Below are 16,903 nucleotides of genomic sequence, written 5' to 3' on the forward strand. Positions count from 1 at the left end.
AGAATGGGCAAGCCCAGGAAGGGAAAGCCACAGCAGCTTGCCCTGCCCTCAATAAGTGAAGTGAAGGGCCGGGAGCCCTGGGGGAACCCTCCTTAGCCCATGGAACTCCACTGCAGTTTGTGTGAGGTAAGGCCCTCCTTTGGAACTCACCTTGGGAGGTAAAGCAAGAGACTTCCTAAAGGGGATATCCAGTCAATTGAAAGCTTTAATATTGCCTAGTAAAGAGGTGACTCCAGGAATCTAATGATTAATAGAGCAATAAGGGTATTCTTATATCCATCCTCACACGAGGTATTCAACTGAACCACCCCTTTTTACCTTGTTGAATTGAAGCTCTCTAGGGTATGTAGATGCTGTTCTGTGTTTTGTTTTGTTTTGTTTTGTTTTGTTTTGTTTTGTTTTGTTTTTAGGTGTTGGGAGTAAAGGGAGGAGTCTGTCCTAAAAAAAATTGTAAAACCATGTGGAAGAGGAGTAAGGAAAAGGTACCCCCAAGTGGCATAAAAAATGGATGAGATACTATAGAACCAAAAAGGAAAGATCAGAGATAACACAAATAGGACTCAGTGAGCAACAGTGTGCATTTTTCATAGATGAAGCACAGAGTGGTTGAGCTGGCTGAGGGAAGACAACAGAATCCTGGAGGGGGGCCAGGATTTTCTCAGTGTTATTATTTCAAAAGAAGAGATCAGTGATTTATTTTATGATGCACATATGTTATTCCCAGTGGGGGTATTCATCTATCATTCTCCATGGTTTCTGTGAGTTCCTGTTTTCTGGAGATTTCATTTTTATATTTACCTATTGCTTTTTGAAGTTACAATCATTAATGGTAAAAATTCCTATGCTATTAAAAGGGTGTCTCACAGGGTTGATCTGAAAGGATTGAATGCAATTGGACAGCAGAAATTCAGAACTACTGAAAAATTACAACTGTATTGAAATATAATTCACATACCACACAATGAACCTATTTAAAGTGTACAGTTCAGTCGTCTTTAGATTATTTACAGAATTTTACAATCATTGCCACAGTTTTAGAACATTTCATCACCCCCTGCCACAAAAACAAAAACAAAAACAAACTCATACCCAAAAACAGCCACTCCTTTTTTCAACCAACACTTGCCTCTGCCACAGCTCTAGGCAACCGTGGATCTACTTTCTGTTTCTATAGAGTTGCCTGTTCTGGACATTTCATTTAAATGTAATCATACAGTATGTAGTCTTCTGTAAGCTTTTTGGGAGGGTCAGGGGTAATGTTTAAATGTGTAGCTACAAAGAAGAGAACTCTTTTCCACTGGGAGTATTAACCATTGGTTCATCCTAAAGGAGAACTGTCATTGCCTCCAGCCTCCATTGAGAGTGAGCGTTTATAGCCCATTACTCTAAGATTATTCAGTTATAGTGGCACTTCAGTGCTATATGTAATTATGTGATTAATAAATGCTTTTCAGTAAGGATCATTTTTATTTCAAGATAATCTTGGATATGACCTGATGGGGTGAAGCGCAACACTTCAAGATATCATTAGATGGTACACGTCTAAATAATAAATAATAGTAAATAATAAATGAAGTAAGATGTAGTGTGTCTAGAACACTGCCTGGCAGGTATTAGATTCTTAGTAAATAGCCATATTTTCCTCTACCCTACTTTCAATGTCAAACACTTGCTCATACTATAAAACATACAGAGCAGAAATATGGCCTTTTGTAGCAACGTGGATGGAACTGGAGAGTGTGATGCTAAGTGAAATAAGCCATACAGAGAAAGACAGACACCATATGGTTTCACTCTTATGTGGATCCTGAGAAACTTAACAGGAACCCATGGGGGAGGGGAAGAAAAAAAAAAAAAAAAGAGGTTAGAGTGGGAGAGAGCCAAAGCATAAGAGACTGTTGAGAACTGAGAACAAACTAAGGGTTGATGGGGGGTGGGAGGGAGGAGAGGGTGGGTGATGGGTATTGAGGAGGGCACCTTTTGGGATGAGCACTGGGTGTTGTATGGAAACCAATTTGACAATAAATTTCATATATAAATAAAAAAAAAAACATACAGAGCAGATTTGAAGAAAATCTTAACCTAGCAGAGTGCTTTAAACATACTAGTTACTCAATAAATGCTTCTTAAAACAAAGAAGGAAGATACAGTCATGGATGTGAGCATTTTACAGCTATGATATTATTTCATAAAGGCTGTGGAAAACAGTTTCATATGCTGGACTAGGAGGCACCAATTATAATTCCAAGTTTAGGCTGATATCAACTTCAGTCTTGGATAACTGACTTACTTTCTCTGATTCTCAATTTATCTACGACTCCAGACTGAGAATGATATGTTGGATCACAGCTAAAATGCCATCCCCATTGTTCATACTGTGGAAATATCTTATGGCAAGGTCTCCAAGACACTCTGCCCTGTATTTATTTCATGCTAAAGGTCACACACTGAATTATAAGATTGCTTCTTAGGGAAGTCCATTTAGTTGTCCTAAGATCTTATGGCTTGTAATTACCTTGATAAAATCACTAGGTTCTATTACCTGGCCTTCAACTGTCCAAACTCAGAAACCTAATTTGTTTTTCAAAATTTCTTACAGCAATCCAGTCCTTTAGCAAAGTACTTACATTAACCAAACTCCCACAAAAGTAATACAGCATCCAACATTCCAATTTGTTAATTTACAAGAAAGATGGCTTTAGAGCAAACCAAATGTTATATTCTCCTATCAACTTTTTTCTCTAGAAAAAAATCTATTAGGGGTGCCTGGGTGGCTCGGTTGGCTAAGTGTTCGACTTCGGCTCAGGTCATGATCTCACGGTTCATGGGTTCAAGCCCCGCATAGGGCTCTGTGCTGACCGCTTGCTCAGAACCTGGAGCCTCCCCCCGCTCACGCTCTGTCCCATTCTGTCTCTCAAAAATAAATAAATGTTAACAAAAATAATAAAAAATTAAAGACAGAAATCTATTTTAAAAAAATAATAAATTTAAATCAGAATGCTGCTGCAGGAGCATGGATTGGAACAAAGCAGGTAATTGGCCACAGCATCTGGCAGCTTTGGCCTGGGGCTCCCAGCACCGCTGTCAGGAACAGACAGGGCTCTCTCTTGACTGAACACTGCTGATTGTTTCTTCTTTGACTTCCCTTTCTTACTTGTCACTCTGATCACTTCCTCAGATATAGATATAGATGTAGATGTAAATACAGATAAAATGTAGACATGTATTTATATTTATATTCACACATATTTTTGATAGATACATAACATCAATTAGGCTATAGCCAAATTTTGCTCTTTTTTTCTTCTGGTGTCCTTGGAATTTTTTTTGTTTTTGTTCCTGGTGTTTTGTTTTGTTTTGGGTTTTTGGGGTTTTTTTGCCTTTAAGGGATACTTTTACTATTTTTCTCTTTATAAATATAACACATTCTTATTAGAAGTATTTAAAAAGTACAGCTGAGAAAAAATAGGAGAGAAAAACCTTCCATAATTCCACTACCTAAATATAACCATTTAACATTTTGGAATATTTTACTTCAGAATTTTACAAAATAAGAGTCATATTATAAACACTGTTTTGAAGACTGCTTTTTTTGTTACATTTTACATATCATAATTATCTTTCTATGTTAAAAAATGTATGCTTTGGGGGCACCTGGGTGGCTCAGTAGGTTAAATATCCAACTTCAGCTCAGGTTATGATCTAGCAGTTCACCAGTTCAAGCCCCACATCAGGCTCTGTGCTAACAAACAGTTCAAAACCTGGAGACTGCTTCCAATTCCGTGTGTGTCTCTGGCTCTCTGCCCCTCCCCTACTCATTCCCTGTCTCTCTCAAAAATAAATAAAAACATTTTAAAAAGTATGCTGCCTTTAATTTTTTTGCTGTTACAAACAGTTCTTTATGAACATCCTTAGAACTATATTGGAATGATAGTTGTTCTTAAAGTGTCTAAATTTACATGCATTAGTCATTGCTGATTTTCTATTTTAATTTTCGGAGTGTTTGAGGTGCTCTGCTGATACCTCCATGTGTTTCCTGTAATATAAAATTCTATCATATTTATATATCACTTTCAAAGGTTTTTGTTTTTATCTCACATTTAGAATGTAAATACTTTACATGTATATTTGTAAACTCCTGAAATAAACAAAACATCTTCTTCACTTTTCAGTAACTGAAAAGATGAATTAACTGAAGCCTATAGAATGATTTGCTCAAGGTCATATAGCTAGAGAGAGAGAGATGGAGTTAGAACCCGCTTTTTTTCTTAGGTCAGTGATTTACAGCTTGTGGTTAAGACCCCCAGACAGCCATGGAGCAATTATAATTGGTCCACAAATCCATGTGTACATTTGTACATTCTGTCTGAAAACAGAATAAACATATAATTTACTAGATAGTATTACAATTAATAAAACATAAATTTGTTGGAAATAAGTATTAAATTAATGGTTGCTTCTTGATATGTATTGTCTAAATCAATACATTAAAAATTACATTTATTATCACTCGAGAGATCCACATTTTTTAAATTAAATTTACATTGGATTGAAAGTGGGAAATATGAGACCTTTTTTTTAAGTTTATTTACTTATTTTGAGAGAGAGAGAGAGGGAGCATGCACGTGCGTGTACCAGCCCGGGAGGGGCAAAGAGAACCCCAAGCAGGCTTTCCGCTATGAGCACAGAGCCCCATGTGGGGCTTGATCCCAGGAACCATGAGATTATGACCTGAGCCGAAATCAAAGGTTGGACACTTAACTGACTGAGCCACCCAGGTGTCCTCACAATACTTTTTAATTCCTCCTTGTATTTAAAAGAATTAGGAAACTGCTTTTAGCTTTGCTGTAGTTCACTGTGTTTGCTCTCACATATTATAAAGTGCCTTTCAACTCTTGACAAAACCATGCTATAAAAATATAGCCAGCAGTATTTTATCACAAATAAAAATCCCCTTGTGATATGTAAATTGAGCTGCCCTGAAATAATCTTACTGGGTCTTGTTCTTTAGAACTTTCAAAGAAAACAAACAAACAAACAAAATAAGTGGTTACAACTGTGTAAAGATGAAAGGAGGTGAGACATGAAAGGCATGCCAATGACTCTTTCTTGCCATAGTTTGCAGAATTGTCCTGGGCACTGGCAAGGTAGAAGATCCAATCATAAATCACATCACAGCCTGGAGGCCCCTGTCTCCTATCCGAAGTACAAGCCATTTCACAACTCTACAAACTCAGACTACCTAGAACTAGCCTACTGTAGACCCTCAAGGCAGAATCCTTACACTTCAGAGACTGATGAGAAATGAACAATTTAAGAAAATTTCCCCTAAGCTTTCTTTAAAAACGCAAAAAGATTTTTGCGTGTTCATAATAGGTTACCTGGAACTGTAAGGGGTCAAATTTATAGGAATAAAAAATAAAATGGTTGCCAGGGCTAGATGTAAAGGGGAATGAGGGGTTATTGTTTCATGGGTACAGAGTTTCAGTTTTGCAAGATGAAAAAAGTTCTGGAGATGGAAGGTGGTGATGATTATGCAACATTAATGTACTTAATACCATACACTTAAAAATGGTTAAAATGGTAAATTTATGTTATGTATATGTTACCACAATTAAAAATAAGTAAATTTGGGGGGCACCTGGGTGGTTCAGTAGGTTAAGCGTCTAACTCTTGACTTCCACTCAGGTCGTAATGTCATGGTTCATGAGATCAAGCCCCATGTCAGTCTCTCTCTCTCTCTCTTTCTCTCTCTCTCTCTCTCAAAAATAAATAAACATTACAAAATTATTAAAAAACATATCTAAATCTGATTTATCTTATTATGCATGATCTTTCTATGCATTCAACATTAGTCTATTAGATAATTCAGAATCATGGAAAAACTCAGATATTCCTTACTTCCCTACCTTCCTCCTGTCTAAATCACTTAGCCTTAATAATTCTTTTGTTAGCCTAAGTTGAATACCAATATTATGCTGACATCCTTTTTTACATGAGATGAGAAATAAGATATTTACCAGTACCCTCAATTATTATTTTCTTGTCATAAAGCACATATCCACAGAGTGGATATACTGCTCTGATATTTGTCACCACTCTACTTATTTGGCTAAAGAAGGCTCGTTTGATACCTGGGTTGTCAGATCAAATTATAATTTAAATCCTTTAGCTATGTTTAGCCCATTGGCAGTGGGTTAGTTGAGAATTTAGAATTCAGAAGCAGATGGTTTAGGAACACGGTAACTAGATATGAAGCATTTTACCTCTATGTCATTGGTTTGAATCTGAACTTGGTTGATCACTATTGGTGTTCTATACAACATGTAAGTGATCTGATTTGAATCCCTAAGGCACAGCACCCCATGTTACAAAAACTCATCACTCTTGGCACTAATTGGCATTCTTGTTGTCAGCGTCAGGAGAGAAGCCAAGGACTGAATCAGTCTGGAAACCTGAACTGCTGTGTCTGAGTCATCAGTCTAGGAGGCTCATTCAGCCTTTGGCCTTTCCTTTGGGTTCACAGCTTAGCACAACCATGTCTACTTCACTCCCTGTGACTTCACAAAGCTAGATTAACAGATAAATACTTAAAATATATCTTTTTATAATGAAAATGTGAGTCATGGTGGTTAACATTTATTGGCCACTTGCTAGAAGCTAGGCACTGTTCTAAGAGTACTAACTCACTTAATTCTCACAGCAGTCCAATGCTGTAGATACTATTATTTCCTCCATTTTTTAGAGATGAGGAAACAGATTAAATAATTTGCTTAATGATTCTCAGATAATGAGTGATGTAGTTGGAAGCCAACTCTCAATACGATTATTCTCTGCCTAATTATCGCATTTATTTGATTTTTTTTTTACCATTTTACTATACCACAATATATTGTTTTTAATTCTGTGTGCAAACCAAGAAGCATATATTAATGTCTCAACTTTAAAATTATTCATCTCTCTGTACTAGTTATTATTATTATTTGTTTCTGAGAGAGGTGATGAATCTTTTCTCAAATTTGATTCATGTGCATCATTATTCTAAGTTTAAGGTACTTAAAGATATTGATTTTACAATTACTTTTATGCTCATCTATTTTTTCATTGTTTGAGCTAAACATTATCTGAACTTGGAAACATTCTCTCACCTTATCTTTCTAAATTAATAGAGGAGAGATAATCAAATAAAATAAAAACCCTGTCAATCACTCTATCCCAATGTAAATATAATAAATGATCACCCAAATCTCACAGTTGCTATTCATGCCAGATAAGATGGCAGATAAGAATATTTTTGAAAATCTGGTCTCTATTTTATGAGATTTCCCAGTAGTTAAGGAGAAAGTTTTTAGTACATTGAAATGAATGACCTTTAAAATAAAGTTCGTGAGCAAATAGATCGTTTTAATGAATAACATAAAATCATTGGTTCTCATGAATACTCTCCTAAGACTCAGTAATTTTGCTATAACTACCACCTAGAAATAGAAAACTATCTGTAATTACTTTTTATGTTTCTTTAAGTTGCCATCTATACTCAGTTACTCAAAGCATGATGTCTCATTTGGCATATACTTATTGTTCCAATTTTGCCAACAGATAAAGCTTGGGGTGTCCCCCCAAATAACTCTTATTGAATTAAATTAATAATGTAGACTTGGCAATCGGGGTTTTACTGCTAACACATATCTACATGTAGTATGGGAATTCTAGTGCTTAATTTTCTTCTGTACAAAATAATCATAATAAAGACTTCAAGGGCAGTACTGTTGGTTTGGTTTCATATTTGTTGTTGTTTTTATTAAAGCCTGATTACCAATATGTGATGGTAAATAACCTCAAAAAGATGAAAGGCTAAGCATATGCCTACTTAAAATATAGTAACCATATGGTCTCTTGTGTCTAATTTCACTACATCTAGTAATTTGCAGATAGAGATGCACAGAGGGACTTGTCATTTATTTATTTATTGCTTCAATACCTTTAAGTTGTTTCTTTGGTCAAAGATCATGAACCATCCAAATTTCCAAGGACTCAGAAGGACTTTGTAGGAAATCAACATAACCCCAGCATCACTGGAGATCTCCTTCTTGTTATTCTATATCTTCTGAGTTGTTTGGTTTTGTTTTGTTTTGTCTCAAATTGATTCCTAAAGGCATTACTAATAGCGTCAATTCCTCTAAAAGGTAGTGTGGTGTAGTAGAGAAGAGCTTGGGCTTTGGCGTCATGTAGAGCTGGGTGTGAATCACAGCTCTGAGTGGCCTTGTGCAAATTTTTTCTCTGATCTTCAGTTTCCTCCTCCATAAAAGTAGTATAATAATATAGTATACCTTGGACAATCTCAAGGTGTGCTTCCTGAGACTTTTTCAGATCCCTGAATTTGCAAAACCACAGTACTATATAATCTTTTCAGTTTCATCCTCCATAAAATGGGGATAATGACCCATACTTCCTGGGCTGTCAAATTAAATTATGTATTAAATATGAACAACAAAGCTTGGTTGATGTGGACACTGGGCTGGGTCAGCTAGCATCATTCAGAGAGCTAAGTAATTCATTCTGACTTTTCTGCCTTTTCTGCCTTTCAGGACATCCAATTTGGAGTCAGTCACAAACAGATGAACTCTTAATCTAAATTAGAGACTATTATCTGTATTTTAAGTGTACTTCTTATTTCTGGGAAAATAGGGAGCTCAGTCTGTGACTTGACCCTTAAAACCAGAGCATGAGAGTAGACAGAACTGCCCCTCAGCATTGGGCAGTAGGGTCCTGAAGACCCAAACTCAAAGAAGCAGTCTATGGAAACAAAAAAGAGTTTGATTTTATGGAGTAAACAGAAGGCAAGGACCTGATGAAAAGCAAAAGTTATGCAAAGGTTAAAGGTGGGGGGGGGGGGGGTGCAGCAAAAATAGTAGTAAGCCAGTTCAAGAGGATGCAAAGGAATGAAAGTGCCTCTTTGGAACACCTACGGAAGAACTCTTAAGCAAGCTTGGGCAAACTCCAAACCTTTTCCAAAAGCAAGGGTCTGGCATATCAATTATCTTAGGAACTGTGAGCATCCATTGAGCCAAAGCACATATAGTTCTTCACTTGATGACTGGTGCACAATGAGCATCCAATAATTTTTAGCTCCCTTCCTCAACTGAACTGATGCTTAATAGTATTTCTGTGTTAAACTAATATCATAACCACCAATGACAAATCAGTTAATGGTGCTGAGACTTTAGGTCATTTAATCTTTCCTGAAACACAATAAATGTTCAGTAAATATTTGTAGAATTGAGTGAATAATTTAGAACAACTCAACAATTAATGCATCGTTTCATGGCATGCTATGGAGAAATACTTATTAAGTGCCTACTTTGTGCCATGCCATGAGACCAGAACTCTGTAGCCCTTAGAGAAATTTTTTTATGGCTCTAATTCTCAAGGAGTTGATCTAGTTAAATAGATAAACATAAATACATACATGAAAAAATTAGTTTGAGTCAGTAATATGAGTAATATTACAGCTACTAGTTGTTTACTTACATAAAAATTTGAAGAAACAATGAACAAAGGCAGAAAGGAAAGAAAAGGCCAGGAAATATTGGTGAAACTTTTTGGAGACCATATTTGTGTAGAAGAAGGACAGGTAAAACCAGAAAGGTTGTTTATATTTTATGGGATTGAGATGATCACATTTCTGTTTATACTAAGCCTTTCTTATTCTTGGTTGAAATTTGCACAAAACTGTCAGGCAAGTGGACTATGTACAAATAGATTTATCCCCAGCTCAGTTTACACCATGGTAAATTTTTGTGTTTAAATTCTCTGTGACATTATATATGTACTTATCCCTTTTATTGACATTATCATCCACATTTTAAATTAAAGCTATTATCTAGGCTAGAAATAAAAGGAAAGTAGGTCTAAGATATTAACAGACTCGGTTTTAACAATTCATTCTCAGTTTGGAATGAAGAGCAATTGGATGATGAGCAGAATGAATGAAAAGGCAAAACAAGAAAACATTTTTCAGGTCTTCCTGCATTTAAGTATGCTGTCTTTATTTGATAGGAAAGCTAAGGGGCGCCTGGGTGGTGCAGTTGGTTAAGCGTCTGACTTCAGCCAGGTCACGATCTCGCGGTCCATGGGTTCGAGCCCCGCGATGGGCTCTGGGCTGATGACTGAGAGCCTGGAGCCTGTTTCCGATTCTGTGTCTCCCTCTCTCTCTGCCCCTCCCCCGTTCATGCTCTGTCTCTCTCTGTCCCAAAAATAAATTTTAAAAAAAGTTGAAAAAAAAAATTAAAAAAAAAGAAAACTAAAGCAAGAAACACCAAATGGATAGATCCACATGCAAATAAAAATGTAAATTTGGTTAAGGATATAAAATACAAACTCCTTCTGAGTTTTTCATGGTTTATATTCTCCAAACTCTTCTTCTGTACTCTTCCCTCTTTGCCAACAAGTCGCTTCCATTTAACATTTACTCATTTCATGGTTTACTCAATTCAGATTTTGGATAATAAGATAACTACTCAGGAATGTGTATTGGCCCTTGCTATTTCAGTTAACCAATTTTATTAAATCTTCTTTGAGAACGTAGCCCTAGACATAGTCATATGCTATTTTTCTGTGTTCTGGCTTCTGTTAGAGAAATGCCAAATTTCCAAAATCAAAGTCATAGCTTTAATAACCCTTTGCCCATCAATACATATAAAACTAATGGTGACTTTCCTTCTTTGGGTGATTTCTGATTTTTGAACTAACCTGCATGATTGAATTGCTCTTCATGAAAATGCAATTGAAAGATAATTTGTTTTAAACTAAAGCACCTATGTTTGAATTCACTCAGCTGTGCAGGTTTCTGGTTGGGTGACTTGGGGAAAACTAAATTTCTTTAAACCTTCATTTCCTCCTTATAACTCACAAGTAACATACCTTGTAGGGTTGCTCCGAGTGTTGCTCCCAGCTTAGAGTACACTCGGAAGAAATGTTAATTCCCATTTCCTTTCCTTCATATCGTTAGTGCTAATGTGATTATTTGGGTCATGTGTAAGAACACTGAACTTTGTTTTTGGCTTGCTGAGCTATCAGTGCTGCCCAAAAATAGAATCTGAGTGGAATCACCCAGAGCCTGGCATACTGGCATTTAAGATATTCAGTGCTAATGTTATTAAGAGAGAATGTTTCAACTGTTGTTTCCTATCCCTAACTTGCAAAATATTTATTGACCCATATCACTGTGCTGAGAAGTAACACCAGAGCACTTAAATTTACTTTCAGAAGAGCAAAGCTTTTAAATGGTCTCAGCAAGATGACTATCATAAACAGAAACAAAAAAATAATAAGTCTGTCAAAGCATTCAGACTGTCTTCCAATGCCCTACCTTTCAGCATTAATACCCAATGCTTCATTCTTTATAACAATTCATGTTCTCAGCTAAAATATCGCAGATAGAGTCTGTCTGAGAGCATTTGCCTTTTTCCTTCTATATTTTCTCCTCTTTTTGTTCACTTATTTAGTCATACAAAAAAACTTCAGAGGTTGTTTCAGTCAGAAAAATTATAAACTTAAAATTCTATATAGCATTCTTCTAAAATGCTGACTAAAAGAGAGTATGTTGTTTGTTCATTTTTATCCCTAATTTTTTTCACAAGTACACTAGAAATGTATTTAAATATTTGCAGTGGCTATGAACATAGACTTATAGTTGGCCTTATGTTTAATCCTGGCTCAGTTACTCATTTGTGTGACATTGGGCAAATTTTTAACCTCTAAGCTTCAGGTTCTGATCTGTAAATTGAGAATTATAACAGTATCTACTTCATTGACTGTTGGAGGAATACATGAAATAAAGCACAATGTCCATAAAGAGGTTAGCCTAGTAACCAGCACAGAGCTAAGAAATGTTAACTTATTTCTACTGAGATGATATGTTTATATGCATGCTATTATAATCATATTAATGTGGTAAGAAGTGGGAATCAACTGTATACTCGGGATTACATACATGATACTAATTTTTTAAAATTTCTTCAGTAACTTAGTGTTAATCACAGATGCTCTTTTTAAAAATTCTGGGAAGCAGATTTTTTTTTTTAAGTTTATTCTGAGAGAGAGAAAGAATGCACATGCTTGCATGGGAGAAGAGCAGAGAGAGGGAGAGAGAGAGAATTCCAAGCAGGTTCTGCACTGTCAGTCAGGCTCAAATCCACAAACCTGTGAGATCAAGTACTGAGCTGAAACTAAGAGCTGGATGTTTAACCGACGGAGCCACCCAGGCGCCCTGGGATGCAAATTTTCTTATTGGAAAAATAAATTTTTTCTAAAAAGTGTAAACGTTGAGGGGGCGCCTGGGTGGCTCAGTCAGTTAAGCGTCTGATTTCAGCACAGATCATTATCTCATGGTTTGTGGGTTCGAGCCTTGCCTCGGGCTCTCTGCTAACAACTCAGAGCCTGGAGCCTGCTTCAAATTCTGTGTCTCCTTCCCTCTCTCTCTCTCTGCCCCACCCCTGCTCACACTCTGTCTCTTGCTCTCTCAAAAATCAATAAACATTAAAAAAAATGTTTTGTTTAAAGTGTAGATGTTGATGTGTTCTCTGTATCAAAAGCACAAGGAAGTCCTATTGTGTTTTCGTGGAAACCACAAAGTAAAGCTATAATCTAATTACTCTAAAATTGGAGGCACATACATTAAGTATTATAATAATTCTTTTCCCATATTTACTTTAATAAATGTATTAACCATATCCTTAGTTTTATATCAAAAAAGGGTATTTACACATGTCATATGCATCCTGTGTATGGATATTTTGTCCATTCTTATGCTTCATTCTTTAAAATTCCATCATTACTATCCTTTTCATCTAATCTAATGAAAGATCAAGAAAGTCTATTTCCTTAGTCATCTTAGTCATTATCCACCCCCACCATCCCTCCAGGATAAGAACATCGTGCAGACTGAGTTATTAAAGTTGATCTCAAAGAGCAATCTGTTCTAAACGACTGTCCCCTGGATCTGCCACGGAACCCTGTAAATACCCTTCATTACTCTGTTAGGGTGGTATCACATTTCCTTCATGATACTTCTGTGGCTGACACAGTTAGGCAGTGAGATTTGGACTTTGGATGATCCTGGTTGATTGATATCGGAATGGCGCTTCTCCTCCAGGTAAACACAGATTTACTTTTCAGGGTAACATTTTAAAATAGGTGTTCTGTTTATAGTTTTAAAAAATGTTTTTAGTTTTAAAAACTAAAAAGATTTTCAGCTTATAGCTTTTTTTTAATGTTTTTGATTTTAGTTTTGGGCCAGCATTTTCAATACCGTTTAGACGAAAAAGAAGTTTTGCAAGGATTTAACTGTATTTCTCAATTACATTGTATCAGGGGGTTTGTATAAGACTCTCTATAATCCAGCATACATGCATCTTTTTGGATGGACAAGAACTTGTCTTTGGCATATTATTCTCATTAACAAAGGTTAGGAGATACATACATGTCTCTGTCCTTTAAAAATAAGATATAGAGGGTTTTTTTCTTTTTGTCTGATATGAGAGGGAGGTAAGTCAATGTAAATATATTAACTTTAAACAAAACTTATTGAAAGTTTGGTATATGTGAGCAATTTCTTCTAAAGTATTAAAATCCATAGCAATATGGGAAAATAAGAAATATAAAATTTCACACAAATCTACTAGCACGGACATTTTCGGATGCTTATCCTCCAAGTGAAGACTTCCTCTGTCATAGATCTCCCAGATTCCTTGGTATTGCTGTGGATCATCCCAATGTGAGTAAATTGTTTCTGTAGCTGAGTGACTGAATTAAGAAAACAGCTGAAGGCAAGCACCGGATCATGTTCAAACCACAATAAACACATGTGTTGGACAGGCCACTCAACTTTCTGAGGAAGGCTTAGGGCATGTAACCTCGTGTTTACTTGTCACTTATGAAATTTCTTTTTAACTCTGTTGGAATGTTTTTTTTTTAAGTTTTAAAAATTATTCTTTGTATCAGTAAACTCTGGTAAAATCTGAGTAGGTTTGTGGTACAATGTTTATATAAGTACTATGATGATACCCAGGTTAGAGGCTGTGTTACTTGGGAGAAAAACTAATTTTAAAAAACTAGAATCTAGAATACAAGTTTGATGTATTGTAAGCAAAATGTCCACAGTTGCCAAGTAATATTTATTTTAAATATTTACCTCCAGTTTTTTTTTCAAAGAGTTCAGAATATTGTGTAGACTATCTTCTCATGGCATAGTTTGTACGGAAGTAGAAATGTGTTTACTTACAGTGTGTGCATGCATTTCCTTTTAGAAAATCAAATCGTAGCACATTTATGTATTATCTGAAATAGAGGTGCCACTTTCCTACATCCCTAACGAAGACCTAGCAGCAGTTATATTGATTAGGCCTCAAGATCTGAGTGGGATAGAGGGTGAAGATCTTATCTTTAAATAAAAAGATACTGTTGGAGCCGTATAAATAGAAATATACGCAGAAACACAGTTAAGTGGCCTTGAGGTTGGTATCAGCACAGGATTAGGTAAGAGAACAAAGGAATCTGTCATTAGAGAACTGGATTACTATGGTAATAAAAACAACCTATCCACAAAATCCAGTTCTTTTGGTACCATTTTCCCTCCCCAGTAATAGTACTTTCAACTTGTATTACTGAAAAGTTGTCCTGAATTTTTTTTCACTTTGCCTGTGTAAATACAAAGCTCCATAAAAAAGTAGTGAAACCTCTGATGTTTCACAATAAACAAAGAAATTTTACATTTAGTCAGTATACAATAGGGATTCTCAAGATGACTGAAAAGAGTAAAGAGATCTCATAGTAAATTCCATAAGGTCAAGAATTTCAGTTTATTTTGTGCACATACCCAGCACCTGGTACATAATAGGCATTAGGTAAATTTTTTTGAATAAATGAATGGGAAGAATTCCTATAAACCGCTGGGTGATTTAATTAAGAAGCTAGCTGTAAGCCAATGTATTTTAGGCTAGCCAAATCTAAGGATGATCCTTTTAAAAAATAACCAATGACATCTGAATTTTCAAAACCCAGGCTGCTGCCAAGATTAATGATGTTATAGCATACTTAATCTGTAGTAAGCAATGGGGTTAACTTCTTTTTCCTCAAATTTCTATTCTGAAAATGTTTGAAATTAATATCAAAAAAACTATACTTTGACAAAGTAGGTTTTGAGCAGATGTTGGTTTGGTTAAGCATTATTTTTATTGATTGGCAATGCTTGTGAAAAAAGACATATGGCATAGACTTTTTCTAAATAATATACAAAATGTTATTCTAGATACTAATACAAGAATAGGAATTGTAATCTATTACATTACATAGTAGTTTTGACTTTTAAACAGTATCTGATTAGTTTTTCTGATGAAGTTTGTTCAAACTAATTTGTTACTGGGTTTATTCTCAGGCAGATGTTTCTTTCCACTTCTTTTTTTTTTTTTTCTTTTTTTTTTTTTTTTTGATGATGATCTCTAACAACTTTTAATGTTCGTTATGTTCTCTGCTTTTGCTTAGCTTTTGGACAAACAGTTCAAAAACTCTCCACCTTAAGATGTTAGGCCTCAGCTTTATATTGGCTTTTCATAGCCTAATTTCCTAAAATGTATCAGTGGTTAAATGACAATAAATTTCCCATTAAAATTAAAGTTCCTAAAAATTAAGAATTTCGGTGTATTTCAAAAATAATGCCAATTTCTTCGACAGGTGGAACTGGTGTCAGGAATTTAGCATTAATTCCAAACATAAATCAAAAAACAACTTGGGCCTCTAGCTAAAAGTGAAATTCTGTAGATAGAAAAACTGATTGACCCCTACCACGCATAGGTGCTGTCCTGCTATGGAATCCCTTTGCTCAGTTTTCTCCTGTCCAATCAGGTGGAATGTTTCACAGGCACATGGTTTATACAGCTCAAAATAACTTGGGACCTGTGAGCTGACAAATGCTCTGGCTCCGGTGGTGACAGGTTGTCCAGCTTCTTACAGCCATCTTCACTGAAACTAAGGTTAACTCCTCACTCTCTATGGACGGCTACTCTCGATTTCCAAGGGCGTGAAGAATTTTCTTTTTCTCCTGTGCTTTCATCTAAAAGTTCTCCTTGGATAATTGTCATCACGGTGGATTGCCTGGGTTGGACATCCTCATCTGGGTCAACTAAAAAAAAGAAAGGTAATATCCAGATTTAAGTTCTCAAGTGTGTTTTGAAAACAGGCACTGACAATGGGAAAAGGGACATTTCAGAGACCTAATTACTGTTGTTTAGAGTGAAACCTAGGACGGCTTCCTAATGATGTATGATGGGACACAAAATTTTGTGAAAAGTAAAGTTTTCTACATGTAAAGATTTTGGAGGGGATTGATGAAATTCACGGAGATCACAACCTGCTTGGGTCCTAAGGGAAAATATCTCAACAGAGGAAGTTGTGGCATGTTACATACATCACTGGCATTTCCACATATTCACTTATTAAAATAATGGTATTTGTATACAGAATATGTGTGCAATGCCTATTTCCTTTTTAAAGGAACTCAAATCTAAAATAATATGACTCTATAGTTAAAGACTTTCATTTAAAATTTTTTTTATCATGTAAAAGGATATGCTTGCTATATTTAGTGTTGGGAGATCTGCTCCCTGGATTAATGTACACAACAGCTGCAGAAAGTCTTGCTCAAAGGACATTGCTCTTTCTTTCTCCTTTCTCTCTCTCTCTCTCTCTCTCTCTCTCTCTCTCTCTCTTCAACTGCATCAAAAAGACACTTGACAGTCAGTGGCAAGTGTTTGGCCTGGTAGATTGCACTATTAGCAGTAATTAGATGCACATCTTGAATTATATTTAAAAAAACATACAAGCGAAGAAAAAGAGAACATGAATT

The 16,903-nt window shown here is 35.7% G+C and overlaps 1 protein-coding gene across 4 annotated transcripts in view; it reads left to right on the plus strand.

Moving 5' to 3' along the window:
* Positions 1-16,903, plus strand: part of MYPN (myopalladin) — a 113,533-nt gene continuing 96,630 nt past the window's right edge. The window contains exons 1-2 of one of the 4 annotated variants that reach the window (XM_086679844.1): positions 12,968-13,156; positions 15,904-16,195. The gene's annotated coding sequence lies outside the window, so the exon portion shown is untranslated. Of the gene's footprint in view, positions 127-12,964; positions 13,157-15,494; positions 16,196-16,903 lie in introns of those variants that run through there. The other 3 variants (XM_086679845.1, XM_086679846.1, XM_025918005.2) reach the window with 3 other exon arrangements.

Source organism: Puma concolor, chromosome D2 (genome assembly GCF_028749965.1).
Source record: "Puma concolor isolate L17-30 chromosome D2, mPumCon1.1.hap2, whole genome shotgun sequence".
NCBI classification, from domain to species: Eukaryota; Metazoa; Chordata; class Mammalia; order Carnivora; family Felidae; genus Puma; species Puma concolor.